This window comes from Protopterus annectens, chromosome 2.part1 (genome assembly GCF_019279795.1).
Source record: "Protopterus annectens isolate FY-2018-M chromosome 2.part1, PAN1.0, whole genome shotgun sequence".
NCBI classification, from domain to species: domain Eukaryota; kingdom Metazoa; phylum Chordata; order Ceratodontiformes; family Protopteridae; genus Protopterus; species Protopterus annectens.
In genome coordinates this window covers 675,748,400-675,773,226 of record NC_056729.1, presented here as the reverse complement: position 1 = coordinate 675,773,226, position 24,827 = coordinate 675,748,400, and the positions used below count along the sequence as shown (strand labels likewise).

Below are 24,827 nucleotides of genomic sequence, written 5' to 3'. Positions count from 1 at the left end.
TTCCACAGAAAAAATAGATCTTTATTTAGATCTGTTTCAAAGGTTTTCCACTTAGGCATCTGTCACTGCAAGGGAATACCTCAGGAGTTTGGGTCTCATGGCATCTATGATTTTCCTGATACCCCTGGTAAGACTCCACATGAGAAGGATACATCTGAAATCTCTTTGGTCCCAGCATCAACACCTTCTATCTTTTCAGATCCCAGTACTGGGGTTTGTCAGAAGAGATATAATTGGTGAAGGCAGCAGATATTCTTAAATCAAGGTCTCCCCTTCTCTCTCCCTGCTCCAAAGCAGTCAGTCACCAAAAGTGCTCCAGACTTTGCTTGGGGAGCAGTTTCATATGAGATAAAAGTGCAGGGGTATGGTACCCCTAGGATAGACACAAGCACATAAATATCAAAGGCATACTTGCTCTGATCAAGGAACTCAATTCTCTGAACCATCTTTGATTCCCAGGATCTCTTCAAGTGGTTACAGACAATACCACAGTGATGTGGTACATCAACAAGCAAGGAGGAACCAGGTCATACCCCTTTTGCAGACTAGCCATGTTTGCTTGGGACATAGCTTCACAGCATAATCTCAATTTATAGGCATCCTATATTCTGTCAGGGCGAAATTGTATGGCAAACAAACTGAGCAAGACCAGGTAGACCCTCATGAATGGAAACTAGATCCAGGGGTCTTCAAAGATTCAATCCATCTATGAGGCATTTCCCAAGTAGACCTCTTTGCCTCCTCTGTGAACAATCAAATGGCAAAATTCTGTTCCAGGACTCCATGCAAGAAGGCCTAGGAGACAGACACCTTTTCATTCCTCTGGTCAGTAATGTTCCTGTATGCCTTTCCACCCTTTTCACTAACATCCAGGGCACTTTAGAAAATTCAGAAGAAATCCCACAAGATCATTGTGTTGACTCCCTTCTGGTCCAGGCAACCATGGTTCTCCCTCCTCTTGAAAATGACCAGGGAGAATTGCCACAAGCTTTCTCATAGAATGGATCTACTCACAGAAGAACAGGGGTGTTTGGTATATCCCCAACATCAATCATCTTCAGTTGACTGCCTGTATGATAAGGTCTTAATTCCTTTTAGGCAAATGTTTTCTGAGGATGTACAGCAGGTACTAATGGAGGCAAGAAAGCCTGCTACTAGAAAATCATATATTAGCAATTGGAAAGGGTTTTCTTGTTGGTGCCAACAGCATAACCAGCACCCATTTAGGCCTAGCTGTTCTCTGATCTTACAGTACTTGTGCAAGTTAATGTCATATGGACTTTTGTATTCTTCTGTCAAGGTTCATTTATTGGCCATTTCAGCACATCTGCCCATGGATCCCCCTCTTTAATGGCAGTCGCATACCAAAATGTTCTTGAAAGGGGTTTGCATAAGAGGCCTCCAAGAAAACCTGTGGCCCCTCCTTGGGATCTTAATTTTATATTAGATAAAATAACACTTGCTCCCTTTGAGCCAGCTAATCTGGTTGACTTGAAGCTCTTAACATGGAAAATAGTTTTATTGATTGCTCTGACCTCTGCAAGAAGGTTTCTGAGTTGCAAGCTCTTATGGTGAGTGAAACTTACTTCATTTTCCACAAGGACAGGGTTTGTTTGAGAACTAATCCTTCTTTCATGCCTAAAGTGGCATCCGAGTTTACTTTAAGTCAAACTATCCATCTTCCTGTTTTCTTTCCTGAACCTAAAAATAAGGGAGAAAGGATACTCCATGCCTTGGATGTCCACTGACAATTCAGGTACTATCTTGACAGAACTAAATCTTTCATATCATTGGATCAGTTGTTCATTTCTTGAGGAAGTAAGAAGAAGGGACAACCTGTGTCAGAGCACACTATTTCCAAATGTTTGTCTAAGGCTGTTATCTTTTGTTATACTCACCATGAAAAATCTATTTCTGGCAGGGTCAGGGCCCACTCTACAAGGAACTTGGCTTTTTCTATGGCTTTTTGCAAAGGGATGGATTCTAGAAGTATTCTAGGTGCTGTTATGTGATCCTTTGTACATGCACTATAAGCTGGATTCCTTCTCTAGGTGAGGCTCATGCTTTACTAGGACCATTCACCAGGGGCTCCTGGACACCTCTCCTTCCACCTCCCAAATATTGTTAGCTAATAGTAAGCTACCCATATAGCTAAGACTAATGCAACAGTAATTAATATAAAGAACATAGTACAGTGGAATAAGCTGAACTTACTATAACAGTAGATGTTTATAAGATCACTTCTTCAGTAACCGCTCCCTCTCTCCATCCCCCTGTTTTTTTTTTGGTGTGTGTTTTTGTTTTGGTTTTTTGTTTGTTTTTTTTTTGTTTTTTTTATACCAGGGTGTGGCCATTTATTTTTTGTTATTCCTAGCCTTGTCCTTCAGGGCTCAGCTTCCCTTTCTCTGCTGGCAGGAAAGCTCTGAAGGTCTTTGTGCCCAAACTTGTTTTTAGTCAGCTCAGCTGAAGCTGCTTGACAGTTTGGGTTCGTGGAAGGTGCCCTGAAGCTTTGGAAGATGGCTGGCTGTTACATCCATTAAGGCTACTGCAGGAGTGATCATTTGAACATCTACTGTTATGTTAAGTTCAGCTTACACAACTGTACTTTCCAGATCAGCCACAGGACGGAGTGAGTACAAATTTGTTGCATTTCAAAGAAGCAAATAAACCAAGACCCTTTCTAATCTGAGAAGATGCCAATCTGCACACGTGAAATTGCAGACATCTGTGCACGATAAATATATTAAAGTAGAGCATACAGGAAGAAAAGTAACCAGAAGTGTCACAAGCAATCCAATTACAAGAAAACTCAGACTGTAAGAAATATAACAGTCAAGAGCTTGAGAGAGAAAGAGAGAAAAAGACTCCTGAAGTTGTGTCAGAGAAGCTGCAGTGTAGCATTATAGCAAGAACTGTTCCAGAACAAAACTGCACTGTAGCAAGAATTGTTCCGGAATGAAGGTAGTAAGACCTGCTCCACAACAAAGATCAGATGCACAGTGTAGACTGTCCTGTCATTTCTTTACTTATAATTTGATAACTGGGTTAAGTAAGATGGTCTACTGACTCTTTTCAGCCATGACCTAGGAGAAATGTAATAGTAGTTACAAAAGAATGATATGCATTGTACATCAACTCCAAAACATAGTAGAAAGTATCAGTATTGACAAATCATTCCACAGACTGCATACAAATACTAGAAATAATATTGGAAGATTGTAAAACAGTAATGTTATCATATAGATTAGTAATATTTGCATTATATACATATAGGAGTAATGGTTCCTTCAATGGACTTTTATGCAAGTTATTGGCAAACAATGAGCATAGAGTATATGACTAAGTAACTGTTGTCAGGCAGCGTCTAGAAAGCAAGTGTATTTAGATTCATTCTGTAGACGTTGCTTATGATTTCTTGCTTCTAATGTTTCATAGGTTTTTTATTTTGTTAGGTAGTTTGTTTCAGATCCTATTATAGAGAAGGCGTTTTTCTCCAACAGTTAGCTTAAAGCCTGGTCATACCAATGTAGATGCATTATCTAGCTTTGGTCCTTTACTTACAATGCGTTTTAAGGGGTGGGCAGTAGACAAATGTTAGAATTTTATATATACGGATATTTAGCAGGAAATCATCATCATCATCAACATCCATTTTTCCCCCTTTTTCTGCATGGGTCGGAGTGAGAGTCAACTCGCCATCGCTCTCTCGACTCAATGCCACTCTCTTAACTTCTTAGGCAGTCATGTCTGACTGTCGCAGGTCTTCCTCACACAATCCAGTCATCTCTTTACTAGATGTCCTTGTTTTCTCTTGCCTTCTTCCTGCCTGTCCCAAGTCCTACTGTACAGACTGACATCTGCCTATCTGCACGTGCATGAACCACTGTAATCTGGACCTTCTCTGCAACTGGAACTACTTGGGCTTCTGCTCTGATATCCTCATTTCTTCATCTGTCCCGTAGTATGCATTCCACAATTCATTTCTGGCATTTCATTTCCATCACCTCTAGCTTCCTGAACTGCTCTGCCTTCACTACCCATGTTTATGTACTATACAGTAGTACTGGTCACATCACTGTTTTCTACACCTTACTTTTCAGCTTGTTTGGCACTCTTCTCATGTTCTACCTTGGGCATTCCATTCCAGTTGGCTGCAGCCCCCCCCCCTCTAATTCTAGCTCTGACCTCTTCTGTCATATTTCCTTCTCCCCAACCACCCCTCCCTGGTACCTGAAGATGTTAACCCATTCAACTATTTTCCCTTCTATCTCAGTTCTCAGCTTCTTCTGATTTTCTCCATTTACTGCCATTATAACGGTCTTATCTGTACTCACTTTCATCCCAATCCCGTGTGCCTTCAATTTTGCAATTTTGAGTTCAAAGTGAATTTACATATTATTCCTCAAGGTATAAAAACTGGGCTAGACTACACAGAAATTATATTTCACAGGAACATGTGCATTTACTTTAAAGTATTGATAAGCATCCAATAACTATTTCTGGTCACGCATCAATAATGACTAGAATAAAAAAGCACGGTAATGAAATGAAAATGAGACACTGGTGCTTTCCCACCTATCTCTTAAAAAGAGAGGAATTTAAGGAATGGGTAGTGAAAATTATTTGGGAGTTATTAGGGAAGATAGATATTTCTTCTGAAAATATAGCTAGAGACTGGGATAAAATTAAAGTGGAGTTTAAAAATAGGGTAGAAATAAAAGAAAGAGAGATATGGTTAAGAAGTAACAACAATTGGGGACTGACAAAGGTTAAAATATTGCAAAATAGGGGAAAATTGCCAAGTGGAAAAACTTGCTGTTTGGTCTTTCCCAGTGAAGTAAGGATCCGACACTACATATTTTCATCTTCCACGTGGATCTTTCAGTAAACTTAGTACAGTAGAGAGTCAATTATCCAAACTAATTGGGGCCTAGGGTAATTCGGATAATCAAATTGTTCAGATAATCAAACATATAATTTAACTTGATAAAAACCTCTAAAATGTTTTTTTTGCATACAGGAATACCCTTTTCAACCATTCAGTGATTCCAGTGGACAATAAAGAATAGTTTTCACATGCGAGCGGCTACAAGCTCTAAAGACATGCTCAAGCAAATACGCAAAATGTTTACATATTCAGACTTTATGATTTTTCCAACCCGAAAACTTTGGAAGGCTGCTTCTGATAATTGACGTTTCTGATAACTGACGTTTGGATAATCGACTCTCTACTGTAATGCAGCAGCAAGTTTTACATGCAACACTTAAAATGGAAAGGGTGGCATAGGTAAAGCTTGCACTTCTCATAGACTGGCACTACTGAATGCTCCTGAACTTGTTATATTTTGCAGCATGTATCCTACAAGGGTTTTATAATATCATTAAAAAAGGCTAAGAAGCACCTTGGAAAATACAAATTATATCAAAATGTGTAAGGGGATGATCAGTATTTGATTATATTAAGATGGCAAAAGTAAAGTAAACAAGCATGGCCTTCTGATATGGCATGTGATTGAGAACACAGCTTGGGAATTTGACAAACAAATAACTGAGTATGGGTAGTTGAAATTATCCCTATTAAAATTGTCTGGGGTAACAAATGAAGCAGGTAGGGACTTGAAAGGGTGGCTAACTAAAGTCCCTGCTCATTGTTATTGGGACATTGGACAACAGGCTGCATTACCTAAATAAAGTAAAGACCCAATTCAATTTTCAGTCAGGATATAAAGTACCTATGTCTATAGTACCTAAGAGAAGGCAAACGAGTTGCAAAATTGATAAATATGGATCAGTGTGGTTTTGTGGAGGGGAGGCAAACATTTGACAACATTAATAGAATAATGATGATCCAGAGTTAAGCAAATTGTAAGAAAATGTAGCTACTACTGGTGGGTATTAATGCATAGATAGCATTCATGAGAGTCAGCTGGGAATTTATGATTATGACAATGGTAGTATCCGAGTTCCCTGACAGAATTATTTGGATAATAAAGAGGCTATATGAAGGGTCAGATGCTATAATTAAGGAGGGAGGGAGCCTGTACCACCAGCTGTGCATAAACAGAGTAACCAGGCAGAGGAGTCCTTTTCCCCTTGATTATTTGTTTTATACTTAGAGGCATTAGGAAAGAAAACAAGAGACTTACAAATAGACATAACTTGTATTGTAATCAAGGAAAGTTACCTTTACTTGCAGGTGACATTTTATATTTGATAAATCCAGTAAAGGACATTTTGGTGTTGAGGAATATTTTGAAACAATTTCTAACCTGTCTGCTATATAAAATAAATGAAAATAACACAGAGGGTGCAGAAACGTTGCACTGACACATAAACTGGTGCAGCAATGCCCATATTTATGGATACATAAGATGAAGTATTTAGGTGTAAAGATTAAAAGGATTCTGTCATGGCAGCTAAGAATATGGGAAAGAGATTAAACAAAAGACAATGCAAAAATTGAGAGTCTGGAAGCTGTTAATTATAGACAGGAATAGTAAGCTATAAGCAGTGAAATTTTAGTTCCTATCATTTTACATACAGGTCTGGCATATTTTTATCAACCAGAGGGAAAGTTGTGGACAATAACTGATAAAGACTTGAAGGAATTCATCTGGGATGGGAAAAGGGCAAGAGTTAAGTGAGATAAGCTGATTCTTCCACTAGAACAAGGTGGTTTACAATTACATGATTTGAAGAGATATTTTACAGCTACACAGTTAATGCTCATACACATAACACAAGTAATTCAAGGTGAAAAGCACTGATGATATAATGGGAAGGGGGGATTCAAGAAATAAGGAGACAGTTATATTTTGGATGCAGATCCTTACAGAGAATAACAGTCACACAAAATATTACATTCATAAAGTAGCAGAAAGTATTACAAGAAATAGGCCAACATGAGAATGGAGAAAGGGGATTTTGCCAATAAAGATGACTGCAAGTAGGGGTACAGAGAATAGGCAAAAGTTGTAGATGATAAGTAATAAAGAATTGGAAGAATTTATTTTGGGATGGTGAAGGGAAGAGTTAAGTAGGATAAGCTGATTCTCCCCATAAAACAAGAGGTTACAGGATGACCTGATTTGAAGGGATACTTTAGAGCCATGCAGTTAAGGCTCATACAAACAACACAAGCAGAAGGTTACAAATCAAACTGAAAAGTGATGATGATAACTGAGGATAAAGTTTGAAAAAATAGGGAGAGAGCAGGAGTTTGGATGTAGGTCCTTAAAGAGAATAACAATAACAATACAGAATATTATTCATTATTTTACTAACTAAGCCAACGCAGAACTGGAGAAGTGTGATTTTACCAATAGAGCTGACTGCAAGCAGGGGTATACAAAATTTGCAATAGGGGGTTGGAATTTACTGGAAGAAATCAGCATAAGTACCAAGATACTGGGGGCAAATAATTAGGGAGGAAAATGTAATACAATGTGGTGAAGTCAAGCAGAAGTTTGGACTGCTGGTTAGAGACTGTTTTCCCTATCACAGACTGATAACAGAGTTCTAGCAAACAGAACGTGCTACGTGATGTGGTAAGAAAAAGACCAGCTCTAGAAAGTTTTTAGAGTATCTGCAACAGTATCTGTTGTTAAAAATGGATAATTCATATGGCGTATAAAATATTGTATGATAACTACAGGAATCAAATGAAGTTTAGAAAAGATTGGGCAAAGAAAATGGAAAGTCAATTTACAAAGGAACAATTGGAAGGGGTGTATATCACAAGATTGAAATGTGATAACATCGAACGTCAGAACATCAAACTGGTAACCCCGAAAACCTAAAACTCCAAAAGCTGAGAACAGTGAATTATCTTCCTTCAGGTAGATAGGAAATGATGGAGATATGATAGGAAAAAGAGAGGTAATTGGGAATATGTTTTGGGGAATTAAGTAAGCTGCCAGAATTTAAAAATACCCTACGGAAAACTTTGTTACAAATGCTAGGGAAGCAAACAGATGCAACTAAGGAAATAATTCTTTTGAGCGAGAATATTTGATATGAATTACCTAGAAATATTAAGGCCTTACCAAGTTTAAAGTTATTTGCTACCAAACAATTACTAGAAAATGTCAATAAACTCTAAACCAACTGAAAATGAACTACTGAATACTGTACTAGAGATAAAAAAATGGAGATGGGATCTTCAGAAAAGGGAAGGAACAAACTGCAATGAACTAAATGGAATTTCTGGGAATAATACTTGCAGAATATATCTAGGTAGAGGGATGATGTTTAAGGGAAGGCAGAAATTGAGCATTTCATGTAATATTGGTCTGAATGAAAATTGTTAAAAAGAAAACATGCATTGCATACAAATAATAGACACTGTTATGGTTTGTTTTCTTTTTTATTAATGTACTTGTACTCCTATCATGTCTTAAAATGTAATTTAATAAAGATGTTTTTGATCAGCAATACCCCTTACACCTCAGAAATTATGTAAGCTCAAATTTGTGTTACCCGAAGGGCACATCACTGGATGCAAGTAATTGGTTTGTTGATACAATTAAACTAGATCATATAATCAGCTTCTGACAGACCTTCATAGGTCCTGGTGCTAATAGACATACACAGAGATAACCTTATTACAAAGCATTTAGTAAGTAATGTGTACAAACTGTTACTATTCAGTCAACATGAGTTATCAATTAAAAGGGGTTAGAAGAAAGATCCCTGGCAAGAGCTACCTAAATATCAATGATATAAACTTTGATTAGTTCTAAAAAAAAAGAAAAAAAATATCAAAAATGTTTACATTTTCACCTGAAATGGCTTGATAAATAATTTTATACATCCAATTAATTGTGCAGGCTAGTTGCTCACATGAACCGATTCCGCTAGAGATGTTCAGAAGATAAAAAGGGAGTTGGATATGTATGTTCTGGGAATACACAGGTTCATAAATATTTGTGTCTGACCTCCAAACAATCTGCAGCAAAGTCTGGACAGGAAAGGTTAACATAAACCAAGCTTAATTTTTTTTTAAGAAACATTAATTACATTATCACTTATGACACAGGCAATCATACATTTATACAAATAAAAGTAAACCATATTCACATAGTTTTAGTTATAAACATTATATATCACTTATAATCTCTCCTGTCATGGTCAGTCAAACATTACATAGCTCATTCAAATCCTGCCTTCTTTTAGACCTCATTTCTTCTCTAAAATGCTATTCAGCATGTACTGTTCCCACAATTCCCATTTTTAATGTAATTTGTTTATACCATTTTCTAAAGATCCCATTTCCAGTTGCTATATCTTTGCTACTATATTCACTATTTCTAATATAGTCGGACAATGCAGTGCTGCAGCGGTAGTGTTGTTGCCTCACAGTAAGAGGTTCTCTGGTTCGATTCTCGGCTGAGGTGCCTTCTGTGCAGAGTCTGCACTTTCTTCTTTTGTTCGTGTGGGTTTTCTCCAGGTACTCTGGTTTCCTCCCACGTTACAAAGACATGCATCTGGAGTGTTTCTCCCTGGGCCTCTGCTGAAAATTGTCTTCATTCCAAGTCGGACTTTCCTGGTAAACAAATGTTAAATAAAAAATAAAGTTTAGACTTTGATTTTCATTTTCTAGTAATTGCTTTTTTGGCAGCCACCATAATTAGACTCAGCAAGGTCTTACTGTGTCTAAGCAATTCCAATTCTGTATCACAGCTCAAAAATAATTTCCTTAGTTACATCAATTTGCTCACCCAGTATTTCTGATAGAACATTCTGCCAGGAATTTTTAAAGTCTGCCAACTTATTACATTCCCAGAAAATATGTTCCCTGTGACCTCTTCATTCCCTATCACACCTCCAACATTTGCTATTTACCTTGGCAAAAATTCTTTGGAGTCTGCTTGGGGTACAAATATACCTATGCAAACACATCCAAGCAAAGATGCTAAATCTTCCAAACTTTGTTGCATATTTGGGAGACATACATATATCCCCCATTGCGTCTTTGTAAATTGCTTATCCAGTCTCTCTTCCCAGTCCTTTCTAATCTCCTCTGATTGATTTTTATAGTTAGCATGTAATATTTTATATGCTCTACTAATTATCCTTTTTTAACAGCAGCTTCTGTTCTAGACCTACTAAAAATTCTACCAGTGCTGGTATTTTGCTTGGAATCCCCCTATTTCTATCTTGTTGCCTATACTCTGATATCAGTCCTTGATAAGGAAGGGAATTTGCAGCCTGCAGTCCAAATAAATTATTGGCCTCTTCCCATTCCATTACCTTTCCCTGTCTATTTGCTCCCAATTCCTTGGTTCCTTTGATAGTTTTCTCTAATAAATTCCAGTCCCCCTCTTGCCCGTTGTCTGTTTACCTTACTGCACTCATCGCTATGGGCTGAATTCCCTTCCCCATTCCTAACCAAGCTTTATTCTTGATTTCCTTTCATCCAGAGGTACACTCCCCTAAAAAAGAAAAATCTTTCCTGTCTCTGTTAATGTTAGCAACTAAGATACCAGTAATGAAGACATGGAAATATAGAGTACTACATTCCAGTAATAATACAGTTAATAGTTACAAGACATTTACTGCACTGACATACTACTGGATGTTATGAATGGGGATGGCAAGCTAAGTAACAAATGCTCCCCTTGAGGACATCATACGACTTATTTGTGACCATATTGCTTAGGTTAATGTACCAATACCTCCATGGAATTTTTTCATTCAGATAAGCAGAGCTTCCATTCCAAAATGTAGGACACTATTAGATGAGTTTTCTAGCTTTCATGGGAAATTAATAAGCCAAGCATCGTGTGTGTGTGTGTGTGTGTGTGTGTGTGTGTGTGTGTGTGTGTGTGTGTGTGTGTAACATTAAAGACAGCAGAGACACTAGTCTTAAAAAAAGCTTGTTTTGTTAGCCAAAATGTAAAAAAAAAATGCAGGCTCTTCCCCAAATAAGAAGTCATACAGTTGAACAAAAGTTCACAAGTACCATTAATACAGTTCAATATAGTAGTATTACCGTGTTTGTGAATGTGCATCTCTCTCTCTCTCTTTCTCTGTCTTTCTCTGTCACTCCCACCCATTCTCGTCTCTCTGAGCCTCTAAGTAGCTCTCTTCTGGATTTCTATAACAGGAACAATCTTGAGTCGCTGCTGGTGTCTTTTCCCTGATTTTTCTTCATTCTGCTGTCTCACTCAGAGCAAATGCTCCAAATATCAAATATCCATCCAAGAAGATCAAATTACATTCTACAGGTGCTTTCCGTACAGCTAAAAGTATGGGTAAGAAGTAGGAACATAGACTAGCTATATTTTCCCATCAGCTTCTCAAAAAGTGATCTTTCTACTGGGCATTAGTAATGGCTTGTCTGGAGGTTAGTCAACACTGAGGTTTCTTAAGGGCCAATCTGCTGTGAATTAGAAGGTACTGCCTTATTTCTTACCAACACAGGCACAGGGGTCTCAATATCTAACTCCACCACTAGAAAAGTTAACTCATACCAATATTATTTAGTGCCGGTTGCTATATTTAGTCATTTTTTTCCTTACTTTTTAAACCTGATGCATAGAAACCTCTTTTCTTCACTTGGAGCTCCTTTATTTTTGTCTCAACATAAATACAACTAGGGCTCTGTTAAAGGCCATCTTGTCTCAAGTATACACTACCTTATTTGATCTCTGTCCTTCTGACAAGCATGTAGACAAGCATCTCTGGATAAAAAAATACTCAGAATACTGCATGTTAGGTAGCATTGCACTATCACCTATAGATTCTATATCTCTACATAGGGTTGCAGATAAGATCCATTCTTGGCACATTTATCACACTCGGACTTTTAAAGTAAAATGAAGCACAGTATTCTTTAGAAATAAAGGGCTATACAACTAATGGTAATCCCCCCACAACAATCCACAATGTCATGGATCTAAGAACACCAGTAGACATTGGTCAACTTGATCTGATCAGTCTATCAACTGTCAAGAAAGATTATGAAGTTGCATGTGAATAAAAGCATCAAAAATAATATTGTGCCTCCCATATCCATCCTACTGATTTATCGTTTTATTTTCAATCTCTTTTCATCCACCACTTGAGCAGTTAGACAATTAATTACAGATGTACACACATACAAACTTGTACAAAGCAAGGACATGTGTACAAAACATAAAAAGCTTGTAAAAAACATACATGTTATACAACATACACAAAAATTACCAAAATGTAACAAGAATCCATGTAGACTACAAAATAAGTCGTTAAATCTAGTATTCTACTTAAAGCTTGATTGCCACCCTATTCATCCTGCTATGAGCAAAGCTCATCATACATAAATAATCTTGACTGCAACAGGGGTAGATTAACCCTGGTCTCTAAAGCAGACATATTTATATTCATCTTGCAAGTGCAGCCAGGTTTTATTTTTGAAAGTGTAGAAGGTGTGTGTCTGTGACTGTAATAATTTCATTTATTTATTTTTTTAGGAAGAGAGCTCCGGGATGCAGGTGCCATCTTTGTGAATGATTTTTCACAGATGCCCAAGGAAATCTGTGGTCTTGGTCTTTTTAGTTTTAGGCAGTCAGACTTTCTTAAGGAATACTGGTTTCATTACAGTCTCAGTCTGTTAGCCAGTGGTGGGCAGCATCATTCTTTCAACAGTTTAAATGTTAGTGGGTTTCGTAAGTAGTTAACTCTGGGAGTGATGAGCCATTTAGATTTCTGTGTCCTGTAGCAGTGATGTTCAGTGCTAAAAAACAGAAAGATGAACCTCAAAATCTTGTCTTCTGTAGCTTTTAGCAAACACAAATTGCATTCAGACAATGTAACAGTAACTGGCAGGCTACGTCCCAGCCTAGTGACTAATACATTAATTGCAGTTGTACAACAGACTTCAAAAGTGAGGAGATGAGATCTGCTAAATGCAGTTTTAGTTGCGATAAGCCTTTGTTATATGATCAGTATAAGAGTGTAAAGAAAGGGTGCTGTCTAATAATACACTTGGGTGTATTTGCTCTTTCACGTGAGGAGGTGCGACTGTGGCAGGCTCAGAAATATAAATGTCTTGTTTGGTACCCTAATAATAGTGCCAAATACTAAAACACAGGATTTGTTTTTGTATTTATACTAAGTCTGTTGTGCAAACACCAATTAAATTTTATTATGAAGTCTTCTTGTACACTACTGGTACATTGCTGTGAAGGTTTGAACACCTACGTTAGGCCAATGTCATCCCAATAAGCTAGTTTACTTTAGGTAAGTCCTATGGTAGGTTATCAATAAATAGAAAAAAGGGCAGTGAACCTAAGACTCATCCCTGTGGTGCAACCCTGGTGAGTTCACCATATTAGTATAGTCTATTCATTTAGAAAGTGGTGAAGGTTCTGCTAAAAAGATAGTACTTACTTAAGCCATGAGATAACTTAATTACAAAAAAATCCTCCAATTTAAGTAGTAGCAAATTGTGATCAACAGTTTTAAAAGCCCTCTTTAGATCTAAGAAAATTGTGCTAGTTAGCATTCCTTTTTTCATGTTCTCATATATTTGTAAGGGTACTGTCAAGACAGCAGTCTAAGCGCTAGAGCTAACATGAAACCATATTGTATATGACCTACGTTTGGCTGTAGATCAATTTTTCCAGAATTTTAGCTAATGGACAAAGGTTAGTGATTAGTTTGTAATCCCATGTATCTGTTGGTGATGCAGTTTTATGTAACAGAAAAATCAAGGCATGTTTGAAGCTAACAGTAATAATCTTATTTGTCAATGCTGGGTTGCAGATATAGGTTAAAGGTTTAGAGAGAATGTTAACACTGGCATAAATAATTTTAGGGGGAAGGTGGTAGAATTGTGGATTACATCTACAGTGTGTAGTTCTAAACAACTGTTGCACTTTTTTGGTAATCTTTTTTAAAGTGAAAAGTAGGCTAGGTAAGTAATCCATGAAGTGGTATGGACAGTTGCTGAAGTGTGCTCAGTAAAATGTGTACTTGTGGTAGAGGTAAGTGCAGACATTAAGCTTTATATCAATGACTTGTCGACAAAATAGATTTTGGAAATACCTTAGCAGAACTAGGTGACTTTATATGACTCCAGAAGGTTTTAAGATTGTATGCAGATTTCAGAAGTATTGGGCTTGGTTAAAATTTAAGTATCATGCTTAAGTTTTTGGTATACTTAAGAGAATTGCTTGTTTTATCCTGTTTCCATCAGCACTATGCCTTGTTATATCCTTAATGTGATGCAAATCAGTGTTTATCCAGGGAACATGGTTCCCTTTAATTGTCTGTGTTACAGCCAATGAATGCAGTGCACCATTTTGTAGCTTCATAACTCAACACCTTGCTCAGTTTGAGAAGGTACAAACTTTTCTCAGGAAAAAATAACTTAATAACATGTGGACTTGTACAGTCACAGAAAGATTACTTGGGAACATCTCTGTCTGGTTACTGGGGCCCTGAAATTATTTTTTCTCTTTGAAAAGCTGCCCTTTGATTGCAGAAAAGATGAGCAAACATAACATGTATGCAAATAAATGTTAAAGCTAACATTAATATCAGCAAGAGGGACAGGTATATTACACAAAGACGTCCTTGTTTTGTGTAACAGCAACTGGAGAAAAAGCAGTGTAATGCCACAGCTACATTTAAAAAGGCAACACTAAACAATGCATGGGTAGTTGCAAAGTCCTTCAATGTAAAATGTGGCCAAGCATCTTGAAGACCAAAAGGTTGAAAGCAAGTGTTTGGTGCATAGCATATTAATTCAAAAAGGTTAAAAAACATAATATTTAAACACTTCAAATATTTCCTTTATGTTACAGCAATAATCAACCCCCCCTCATATGTAACTCAGGTTTACCCATCCAAGTGACACAAGTAAACCACACCCATCAAAACTAAACCTGAATCACTCATTGTTTGGAAGTGATTGCTATGTAAAATTACAGATATTAAACAATGTTTGCTATTATAGTTACAGATTTTTTTCAGAAAACTGATGTTACTAACGTAAGAACCATAATAAGCAGTAGCTAATCCTGTATTTACCTATGGCCAGTGTAATTTACCCATGAGTGCAAAGTAAGAGTGGATAAATAACTTCATCTATGGGTCCTTTATTAACATACTAAAAGAACTCTTATTTACAAAATATTTACATATTTACAAATATATACATATACATACAAATCTGTTTACAGATATTCATAATTTTCTTTACAATTGCACTACATTTTCATCTGTATTAGACCCTATCGCCTTTTTTCATAATGACCATCTGATTTTACTTAATATTGTTGTTAAAATCCACTTACCATTAAACATAATTTCATGTATTCTTTCATTCCATATAACATAAAATAACATATCTATTCTAATACGTTATTTAGTTCTATTCTTATAATATCTGTATTTAATCATATCCATATTTATTTTATCCTCTTTTATATCTTCAAAAAATCATCTTTACATAGTTTTCTCCATAACTTTTTCTTTTACATTTGAAAAACACATGTTCCATACTTTCTTCTTCTTGACAATGTAAATATATTCTATCGTTTTTCTATTTATATGGCATATTTCCTATTACTGCCAATTTATGTATTACCAGTCTCCACAAAAAAAGCTTGACATTCTACTTTCTGATTACACCATTTGCTTCTTATTTTTATAGCTTTAATTTTTCATCTGTTTGATTTCTCCAGTGTTTTACATAATACTGTTTTATCATTACATCATAATACCATACTTTTCTAGCTTTTTCTATATCATCAACTTTTATTTCCCGCAAAAATATTTTTTCTTGGCAACATTGTATTTCTTTATTCTACACCGTTTTCTCTTTTACTCTTTTTACTGTACCCCAAAATTTATCATACCTATATTTATATAATTTTACTACTAATCTCTCAGCTTTTTCATTTATCCACTAGGTTAATTAACCCTAAACCTCCTTCTTCTTTATTATTTACATATAAAACTCTTTTTTTTTTACTGGGTTTAATCTACATCCCCATATAAATTTAAAAAAAATATATATTCAATAATTAATTTTTAAATACTGTTGGCAACATAAATACGCCTGCTAAATATGCTACATTCCCATCAGTTATGAATTTATCAAATAAGCCTTTTGTTTTCCCATTGAATTCTACTTACATCTTTATTCCCAAATTTTATACCCAACAGAAATTCCATTCATTGTAATATACCCCATCACCTAAACCTTTACTTTTCTCTTTATTTAATTCCATCTCTATCACCTCTAGACACTCATTTGTGTAAAATATTACTTCATTTCTCCACATTTTGTTTTTTGCAATCATTATAATGGCATCTGCATATGTTAACAGATCAGGAATTCTTCATCTTTCAGGTGTCATATACCCTGCCTCCTGGTGCTGTTTACCTACAAAGGCAATGCTTAAGTGGGTAAATAATACCGACCATGGGTAAATCCTAAATTATCCATGCATACTATTGCTTACTGCCATTGTACAATGACCTTCTAAAAATACATGGTAAAGAAATTCACAGCATTTTGTGCATGCACCACACATGTTTTGCCTTGGGTCTATATCACTTTGTCAAATAAACTAAATATTGAATACCTTTTCATCGAAATTTATCCGTCGAAATTTAATCCATTAAATGATCACTTCAGTGAAGATTTACTCAGGGAAAAAAAAATTGCTCGGCCAACCTACCGATGATCACAAAAATCACACAATTTAAAAAACACCCAGCTGGTCGGCTGTGCCCCCCATCCCCCCAAACTAAATATACCAATTCTGAGATTCCACTACAATGGGGAAAATGGCAATCTCCAGATGATAGCCAAATAGTTTTCTGGGTAAATTTTCTCTGAAGTGATTGTTCAATGGATTAAGTTTCGACAGATAAAGTTCGATGAAGAGGTATTCAATTTTGAGTGCATTCGTCAAAATGATATAGCCCATTTTGCCTTACCTCATGTAACTTTGTTCTGTGTAGATATAAGCAAAAACAGTTCACTTTATTTCAAATATGATGATGATACATTAAGACTAGACATTTCAATTTCTTTGTAAAATATATTCAGAAATAGTGTAATGTCATATTGGTCCCTCTATTTATTTACAAACAAATATATAATAATGTAATGTCTCTCTAGTTATTGTTTAATCTTTTGATTCTTACTAATTTGGTTAAAACTTATCATGTATTATGTAAACTTAGCAATCCATTAATTAGCCTTTCTGTATAGCTGCTTGTCCAAACTATGTCTAAAGTAGTCATCAAGAAACACCACACAGCAAAGTTGAAGAAAACACAAAAAGCCAGCACTATACCAGTATACTTATTCTTTATTAACAGCGATCTGGTACCTTGGCAATTCGCCTTCAAGGATCACATTTAATTGAGTGTGAACATGAAGTTTATATACACACACTCTACTCAATTAACATTATTCAATAAATACATTAAGTAATCAATTAAACAACATCTTTCAAAATTTAAAGTGACCATGAATTACTAAAGAATAAATAAATATTCATCAATTTATGTTATAATAAATATTTAAATGCTTAATTCCTGATTCATGCCATTAGGTTTTAGAGTGTGAAACTTAAAAATCATTCTAGTTTCTAACTCCAATAGTTTAACTACAATGTCATCCCCTCTGTTAATAAAGGGCTTTCCCAATACACAAAATATTAAACTGGTGGAGGAACTAATGTGTGTTTCATGGAAGTGTTGTGCAACAGGGCTGTTTGGATTCTTATTTCTAATATCTTTTAAATGTTCCAAAATACGAATCCTGACCATGCGTTTAGTCTGTCCTATGTACCACATATTATTGCATGAGCAACCCAATATATAGACTACCCCAGTGGATCTGCAGTTGAAATAATATTTAGCAACAAGAGGTATACCATTGATGACATTCAAATTCTTGACCTTGTGGCAAATACTACAAGAACCACAAGAAAAAGTTCCACATAATGAAGAAAAATTATCATTCCTTTCAATAAAGTTATTATTCAACAATTCTTTAAGGTTTTTACCTCTCTTATAAGAGAATGTGATATGTTTAGGAAATAGATGACCAATAGTCTCATCCTCACTAATAATGTACCAGTATTTTCTGACTATTGAAACCAGTTTTTCAGAAAAAGCAGAATATCTAGTTACATAAAACTGCTTCTCATCATCATGAATACGCTGAGTTGTATAAACATCACACCTTGATTCAGAATTAACAGTAAAAATATGATTAACATCAATATTCTGCCCAAGTAATTTATTTTTGCATGCTACTAAATGTGTTTTATTATAACCCCTTTCACTTAACCTCAGTATGACTTTATTCAATTCACTGATTTTTTTCATTTTTATTGCTTCTGTGATCATAAATTCTCTTAAATTCACCATAAGGTAATGCTTTCGATAAATGACCTGGGTGCATACTTGTTGCATGCAAAAACATGTTAACAGAAGTAGGTTTCCTAAAGGGCCTAAACCCTATATTTTCCCCATCTTCAAACAATGTTAAATCCAGAAAGTTGATCTGTTTTCTATCCAACTCATAAGAAAAGACAAGATGATGTTCATTATTAAGGAGATTATCAAAAAATTCAAAAAAATCATCTATTTCTCCGTTACAAATGAAAATAAGATCATCAATGAAACGCTTATATAGTATAACATTGTTCCTAAAAAAAGAAGTAGGATAAATAAACATCCTTTCAAAATAACCCATGTATATAATGGCAAATGAGGGCGCAAAGGCCGCCCCCATTGCCGTACCTTTCAACTGCAGAAAATAATTATTCTGAAATAAAAAATAATTATGAGTCAAACAAAATTCTAATAATGCCACTAAAAAGGTAGTTCTAGGCCCAACACCCAACATATCAGTAATGGACTCCAACCCCCATCTGGTATCAATATTAGTATACAGTGATTTTACATCTATAGTAACCCAATAATAATCATTGCACCATTTAATTTGGGATATACTATTAATAAGATCTTGGGTGTTAGAAATATGAGCTACTACTTTATGTAAATGAGCCTTTAGATGAAAGTCCCAAAAAATGTTAACATTGCTCAAAAATGAACCTATCCCCGAAACTATTGGCCTGCCTGGAGTTTTATGTAAATTTTTATGTACTTTAGGCAAGGCATACAAAATAGGGATTGCAGGTTTTTTTATGTCTAAAGCAGTATTTAACTTCTTGTCCTATGTACACCACTGATATATTGTATGGCTGAATGTTCAATGTGGAGCTTTTCTCTCCAGGCCTCCACTGAAAAAGAACATGTGTCCAGTGAGACTTTCCTGGTAAACAAATTTAAAATAAAAATAAAAAAAAAAAAAATACTACAAAACATAATATCGCCTCCTTTTTTACAACAATGAATCTTACCGTTGTATGTGTTAAATGTGCTGATGAGTGCACAGGAAGAAAGCAGTATATATTGTGATAAAGACAATGGGACAGTGCTATTTGTACTTACACACACTAAGTTTACTATTACTTCCAAAAACTAGATGCCAAAAAGGAGCGTAGCCAGCACACACCCCTTTTTGTGGTTGTTTTAAAACAGAAGTTTACTATATGTATTTTTTCAGTGCTTATGTGATTGCCCTTTAGGAGGGTTTTCCTTACATAGCTGTACCTCTTAGATAAATCTATTAGAAGGAAAAGGAGCTCTATTAAGATATGTACAACACACAGCTACAATACACAGCTAGAAACCAGTTTTCTCAGCAACTTTTCAATGAAACATGCTACTATTAAATATAAACTATAAAATTAAAATTAAAAAAATGGCAACAGTACTGTTGTTAGTAGCTGCAATACAGCAATAAAAGATCTCATTATCAGACTGACAGTCATCATCATCATCAGTTCCCATTTTCTACATGGGGTCAGGGTGTCATGTCAACTGTCACCATCTGTCCTGATTCAATGCCACTCTCCTACCTTCTTCAACAGTCATGCCTAACTGATGCAGGTCTTCTCTCACCAATCCATCCATCTCTTTGCTGGAAGCCCTCATTTCTTCTTTCCTTCTTCTTGTCTGTCCCAAATCTTCTTTACCAGATTGTCTTCGGCTTTTCTGCCTGTGTAACCAAACCACGGTAATCTGCTCTTTCTGACCTTCTCTGCAATTGGAGTTACTTTGATTTCTGCTGTAAGTTCCTTGTTTCTTTGTCTGTCCTACAGTGTGCATCCTACTACCCATCCCAGACACTTCATCTCCATAACCTCTAGCTTCCTCAACTGTTCTGCCTCAACTGCCCAGGTTTCTGTACCACACAACAGTACTGATCACAGCACTATTTAGACATTTGTCTGTCATACACGACCTCTGCCACGCTATACTAGTTTTCTGCAGCCCTTCTGATTCTACCTTTGACCTCCTCATTCATACTTCCCTTCTCTGCCAACATCCCTCCCAGATATTGGAAGCTGTTAACCTATTCCACTTTTCTCTCTTCTACCTCAGTTTTTAGCTTCTTCTGATTTCAGCCATTTGCTACCATTACAACTGTCTTGTCTGTACTTATTTTCATCCCATATGCCTTCAGTTTTACATTCCATTCCCCTATCCTCTACTGAAGCTCTTGCGCAGAGAGAGAGTCTACCTGTTACGCCACAATATCTGCATACAGCACTTTGTAGATCTGTCCCGTGTTCTGTTTGCTGATGTAGTCAAGCACCAGTATGAACAGCAGTGGGCTCAGAACTGAACCCTGATGCACACCCACTTCCACTGGGACCCCTCTGTGAGACAGAACACTGTTCATTCTTAAGTCAATTGGTCCTTATACATAGCCTGCTTCTGTGTGGAGTCTGCATATCCTCCCCGCGGTTGGGTGGGCATTCGAAAGACATGCGTAAATGGGCACGCCTTAGTTGAAGGTTGAACATCGAGCTGGCACCTCGGCGTTCGTGAAAATCTAATGCCAATCATTAGCGGACCGGAGTTCCGCTGTGGCGACCCCTAACCGGGAAAAGCCGAAAGACAAACAATAACAACATAGCCTGCACTAATGCTACTAAATGTTTCTGGGACTTGGAACCATCACAAGACTGCCAAAATCAGCTTTCTTGTGATCTTGTGATATGCTTTATCCAAGTCTAGCCCAGTTGGACTCTTTCCTCACTTCTAGCTTCTTCTCGAGTATTTGTCTCACTGCATGCATCAGGTCACTTGTGCTGTATCCTGATCTGAATCTGAACTTCTTAACTCCCATCTTACTTTCTACTGCTCTGCATATTAATCAATCACCCATGACTGACAGCGAGGGCAGGTAAAACTGCAACACCAGTAACATAAGTAGGCAACTTCAATCTCCAGCTCAAAGTAGTATCAGGAATCCTATGGCAACTCCTGAGAACAATAAACTTATTTGAATCTGTTTCCTAAGAAGTTCCCTTACATATAAGGACTGTAGGTAATACATTACTGACAACTGGAGGCACAATCGCTTTCATAGTGGATTCCTTTAACTGAACTTACTGCATCATGCCTTCCCTGTACTGCACATGCACAAATAAGATAAGTGAGCTTTATTTTTGCCAGAAGTTTATGTGATTATGACATAAAAATATGTAGAATTACTCTTTTATGCTCTTGCTTGGTGGCTACATAGAATGTAATTAATTAATAAATAAATGAATGCAGCATGAAGCATGAGCTACTTTACATCCAAGAAGGGCTACATTATTTTAACACGAGAAAAATGTTTCATAGTACTACACTTTTGATGCAAAATGTCTCAACAGACTGTGGTGCAAAGAAAGTAGAATGATTTTTATAATAAAAATAATAATAATAAAAACTAGCACTGTGAAAATGTGAATTTGCATTTTAGGTTACAATAAGCAAGTCTGCATCTTCTATCCAGGTTTCTACACCAGTCAAAATGCTCTACACCGTTGCTGTGTATCTATGCATATTATAACAAGTATTTTATTTAATAAACACAAACTTTGCATTTGTTGTATCATATCTTTACTTCAAAGCTTGAACGTTACAAAGGTGTGTGACAAAGGAATATATGTGTGCATGTTACCAACATGCATACATTTCTATTTCTTCTCTCTTTATACTTTTTAAACAAACATATAGAAGATCAGCTCTGTGGCACACATACTGTTAAATCCTGGGAACACATTTTGTTAATAACATATTACCTATGCAGACTTTTACTAATCAAATGATCAGCTGTATAATACATTCACTCATTTTTAACATTTCATTGTTACTGTAATACACCCCCCACACGCAAGTTAAGTCTCTCCACAAGGGTTCTAGAATCCACAGTACACTGCCTCTGTGTTTTTTCTGGGCTCAGTACTGTAACCTGCAAAGATCTGATTCCTTCATGTCAGCACTCCCTCTGTAGTTTACTAACTCCTGCAGCATAACAATTTGATTTCTTGTTGACACCCAGTCATGAATCTAGTCACCTGTCTATCTACCTGTCTATCTCTGTCTTGCTACAATACTCACACCAAGTATGTGGCAATTAAATAAATGTAAAGCATTAATGAGCGCAATAAGCCTTAAATTTTAAGACAAGCAGTACCTTATTATACACAAGACATGACAAAAAACAACTTTCAGAAGTTTAGTAGAATAAATATGTTTCAAGGAACTTAGGAAAGTAGCTTACCAGGGCACTATCCCTACTCTTGCAAGGTTGTAAATTCCATATCTAAGGTGCCTAGAATGCAAAAAACAATTTATCAGTGTATTCTAGGTACAACACTGGAATTAGGACTAGCCCCAAAAGAATCAGATGTGGCTGTAAGGAGATCAATGTCTCTTTAAAACATTCAGGATCCTTGCTGTTTAGGCAAATCATTCTTGTGCAGACAAAACAGCACAAGAATGATATGACAGACCTTGATAAGCCAGTTAACACGGCTTCCTTATGCCTCATCAAGTGTAAATTGGCCAAGGTTCTTTCAATCTGCTCAGGTTCTGCTACCTGATGTTGAATCCCATGATCTCTGTTTTCTATAGGAAATCACTACCAATGCAGCTTCAGTGTGTGCTGGCAGTGATTTTTTCAAGGATTGCCTTTTTTTTCATGTTGCTGCAACCTTGGATTTAATACTTTTGAGTGTGTGGGTGCCCCCCACCCCCCATATAGGGGTGAAGGTGGGCTTGCCCCCTTCAAGCAACATATTTAATTTTTCCTTATCAAACTGAATTCCTAACCAGTTATGTTCAGTGAGTTGGTCCTTCACTAAGCTGTAATGCATTGTCACAACTGTAGCAGTTAAAGCATTTGCTAAACACTTTTGCACCCAGCAAGGATGCTGTATGTCCACTTCGGCCAGCTCAGGTAAACAAGGTCACAGTAATCCAAACATAAAGGGACCAAGACACACATAAGTACAGACATATCTAAAGTAATAATGTGCTTGATTCTGGCAGTGATTTTCAGATGAGCATACCTAATTAACTACATCCTTCACTTACCCCTTAAATGGCAGACAATCTAATAAATGCCCAGGTTCTACACATACGGCACAAATTCCAGCCTGACCACTACCCCAAATTAAGAAGCCAGCCCAGTGTGTGAAAGAGTGGAGGTCCTTAAAGCAGCATGAAAGATCACAGTGTTGATCTTGACTGAGCTGAACTTAAATCAGCTACTTCTAATGTCAAGATGGCATCCAACTTGTCATGTACCAACTGTGCTGACAGGAAAATCAGCAAAAGTAGGTGAATACACCTTAACTAAAAAGAGAGGAAACAACAAACTCTGTACTCAGAAAACAGCAGCACTTCTCAAGCCTTTTTCCTGAAACTGATGCTACATTTTTCAGCCCTCTTTCTTTGGTTTGTGGGATGTTTTACAGCGTGCAGTCAGAAAATAGCATATCTATGTAGGGTTGCCACCTTTTTAAATGGCCAAAGTGGGACATTTTTGGTACAAACATCAGATTTTGCAGGCCGACACATACCCACGGTCAGTACAAAGAGTAGAACTTAACTTTTTTTGCCTAAATAAAAGCTTATTCTTGTAGCATTTTAGTTTCTTATTCTGTTTCTTATAACACTTAGGTATTTTAGATACATAATAACTGTTTTATGCAACTATTACATGAAATATAGGAAATAATTTTGTCCTAAAATCTCAGGACATTTGCCATTTTTAATGTTTTTTGTCAGGACACAACTGCCCAAAGAGGGACTGTCCCTCACAAAGTGGGACAGGTGGTAACCCTATATCTATGCAAACAAGAACCTCAGCCAAAAAATAGCATCTCTTTGCAAATAAGAATCTCAAACACCATCATTATCTGGCAAACGTCTTACAATTCAGTGAAAATTATGTGAAAGGCATGTAGCAGTTATTTAAGGAAAAGGGGCTTGTGAGCTTGCAGACTTCTAAGTGGTCTAGTACTTCCAATGGCATAAGTCCATAATAACTTAAAATACTGCTTATATGTGCTATGGTACATATATATCTGGTCCAGCATTCATATCACCACCCCTCGTATGTGGAACACGCATTTTTAACATAAAATGCCAATAAAAATACTTGCTGTAAAATTGAACTAAACACAGAATTCTCAAAGCAATGAAAAAGCGTTATTATTTATAAAGGTCAACGTTGTTTTGTTAACGCTTGATTTTACTACTTTCAAAACATTCAGTCTTATTTCACGTTAATTCCCCTCTGCGGTATTATTTCACGTCTTTGTTTTGAGAATTCAGTATTTCGACTATTTTACACGTTGCCCTGTTGGGTGGTATTATTTCTTACACTGGAAACACAGAATTGTATGATTCTAACTTGGGTAGTTAGATGATGAGGCACGCTAATATGCAAGTTCCGC

General features: G+C 36.4%; 1 long non-coding RNA gene across 1 annotated transcript in view; it reads right to left on the bottom strand.

Moving 5' to 3' along the window:
• The window catches only part of LOC122794199, a 509,719-nt gene that overhangs the window by 483,796 nt on the left and 1,096 nt on the right, over positions 1–24,827 (bottom strand). The window lies entirely within an intron of this gene.